This window comes from Chrysochloris asiatica, unplaced genomic scaffold (assembly GCF_000296735.1).
Source record: "Chrysochloris asiatica unplaced genomic scaffold, ChrAsi1.0 scaffold00076, whole genome shotgun sequence".
NCBI lineage: Eukaryota > Metazoa > Chordata > Mammalia > Afrosoricida > Chrysochloridae > Chrysochloris > Chrysochloris asiatica.
Genome location: NW_006408594.1, coordinates 4,337,127 through 4,340,147, shown reverse-complemented (window position 1 = coordinate 4,340,147; position 3,021 = coordinate 4,337,127).

Sequence of the window (3,021 nt, the reverse complement as noted above, 5' to 3'; positions counted from 1 at the left end):
CCCGCCGCATTCCAGGCCGAAGTCGCGGGTGAGGTCATCCAGTCCGGTTCCACTCCGGCCCAGGCAGCCGGCCACCCCCTCCCCAGGAGCGACCCCAGATGGAATGGCTTCAGTTTTTCCGAGATTTCCAATCCATGCTGCCCTCGAGGCTGTCTGCCCTTAGTCCCTAATCATGCAAAAGCCGCTTGGGTTGAAGCCCATTTTCTAGACTGGGAACTTAAGGCCGGAGAGGCGAAGGGACCCAGAGCCGCACCAGACGCGTGGCGGGAACTGGATCGCAGAATAGGGGCGTTTGGGCTGCCGCTTTGCCTCGCTGAGTCGAGGACTGATTTGGCTCTAATTTGGAGTACTGAGTCAGGAAGCGCCCCTGCCCCACTGGTCGCCCCCTAGAACCTAAAATACTTTTACCTCTTCATCCGCTACGAGCCCAGGGAACTGGGGCCCCTCAGTATGGCCGCAGATTGCCTACTACCCATTTCTGGCGTTTTCCTTCTCCACCTGGAGACGGCTGGACTCCCATGCACACAGCATCGGACCCCAGAGAGACAGCCCCTTATCCCTGGGGCCACGAGGGTTTGGGGAAGTCCCGGCCCTATGGGGGAACTGCTGCGGTGGCAATTGTCACCCTGCTTGACGTCGGCGGGGAGGAGACAGCGTGCACGTGTGCATGGCCTAGAGGTGCGACGTGGCGCCATCGGCGGGCCTGAGGGTGACCCCCAGGTGAGCGCCAGGGGGCAGCGGGCCCACACCTCCGCTCTCCTCCGCCCCTCTCCACTATCTGCGCCTCCACAGCGCCTCTGCTGGCCTTCCGTATTAATGCCAAGGCCCCGCCCCGGGCCCCATAGCTTGCCCTTGTGATCAAATTATCACCCAGGGAGCACCTGCCCTACGCCTGGACGTCTTCCTGCAGAGTAAATATTAGGACTCCGCTTGAAAGAGGGACACCGGAGCTTCGTGGTCACAGGTCACAGGCACTGAATTCGCCTAGTTTCCTCTCTCCTGTGTCCCAGGTGCCCTCCTTGGGCTCAGTGGCTGCACATCCGCCTCCACAAAAACGTTTCTCCTTCCTCTGTAGTCTTCTGCCCCCACACTCTCACTTCCTTCTCCATTCCCCCTACACACCTGCCTTTACTGTTGATATGGGTGGAATCCCGCCAGGATTCTACCACAGCTTGCTTTTGCTCTCCGATCTGTGGCAAGTCATTCCCCTCTCCGAATCAATGAGTGCTGTGAATGTTCGTGGAGCCCGAGGAGAGCACTGCTTACTCCAGTCCCAGAGGGCAATTTGATCACCAGCAATACCCTGAGGTCAACACTAGGTGCCAAATGGGATGAGAGACTGAGCGTGGGTGGGGGGGGTGGGGGTTGGATTTGAACCTGGGACTACACTGTCCCGGGACCTCAGGGTTTGACTGAAACACCTTCCACTCCTGGGAAACAGTTCCCAGTTTGCATGTGGGAAGATAGGTCTAAATGGCAGCGTTCTGCCCTTGAAGTCAATTGTCTAGGTTGTCCTACTTCCTCCCAGCACCCAGTTTGGCTCCGCGTTTGGGCATCTACTCCAACAAGCAGGCAGAATGGGGTGGGAGGAGACCTTCTGAGGGTGCCCAGAGGCGCTGGCATGACGCTGTGGATTAATGCACTGGACTGCAAAGTCAGTTTGAACTGCAAGGCCAGTGGTTCAAGCACACCAGCTGTTCTTGGAACCCACTAGACAGCACTTAACAACCACAAAGGCACTGGCAAGGTGGCATCATGCTGAGATTGGGGAAGAAGCTAATCTTCCAGTCCAAGTGGCCATGGGGTTTGGATTGGAGCACAGGCCCCTCTGCTGGGAGGGCGGGGACTGCCTTAAAAAGCCAGGGAGTTGGGGTGGTGGTGGGAAGGCAGGTATGGCCACACAGCAGAGGCTGTGATTCCCCCAACACAAGGTAGGTTCCTTCCCCAAGAGATTTATCCTTTATCCCCAGCAAGCAGGGACACTTGGCCCCTTGTCATTACCTGCCATGTGGCCTTGGACACGCCCCTTCCCTGGAACCCTCCGCCAACCTCCCACAATGGGCTAACCTTCCAGTTTCTGCAGAGTTGTTAGAGACTCAGATGACATCATGTAATAGCGCTTCATAACTTCAACAAACATTCCACGAGGCCTCCGTGTGCTTGGGGGTGCCAGGAAAGAAATGATTCAGACCCCCCCCCCCCGGGGGGAGGAGTTAGAGTTAGGGGGAGGATCAATTGGTGAGAAGGGACTAGAATGTGGTCAGAAAACAGAGCAAGCTTTGTCCTATTGCCTTCTTTGTTATTTATCTTGTTATTTATCTTGTTATTTAACCTATTTTGAATTTCAGATGACATTAGAAAGGCAATATCGAGCTTTTTATACTTGGAAGTGGCAGCAAAGGTTCTGAAAAAAATGGTGGGGAGGCCTTTTGGATGCACATGTTGGTTCATTATCAGTTCTTATCAGCTGAGGGTCCCAGGCCCGTGGAGTAAGTGACTTACCCAAGGTTACAATGTGAGGACATTGAGTCCCCAGCCTGCCACTCTTGGAAGGTGGCAAGGGGTGATCCTTTGGTATGAAGGTTATCACAGAGATTACCAGTGATTACACTGGTATTGATTTGGCACTTAACCTTGTGCAGAACCAAAGCTGGGTGCTGGGAGGGTAGAAGGCTAGCCAATCCAGGCAGCTGCCCCACCCTCAGAGTGTGTTGCCAATCTGAGGAGACAAGACTGGGCTCCCTAAGCCAGACAAGGGTTTCATGAGTCATAGGCTCTGAGTTCAAGTCTTGACTAGCTCTTCTGATGGGACCTTCTGTTGGCCCCTTTCTAGACCAGAGGAAAACCTAGTCATCAGACCATGGGATCAGTGGCATTAGCCTGGACTTTCTATGACACTAAAAGGGATGAGAGGCCAAGATGACCGAACTTCGTCTCTCATACTTCGGACATATTGTCAGGAGGGACCAGTCACTGGAGAAGGATATCATGTTTGGTAGGGTGGAGGGTCAGAGAAAAAGA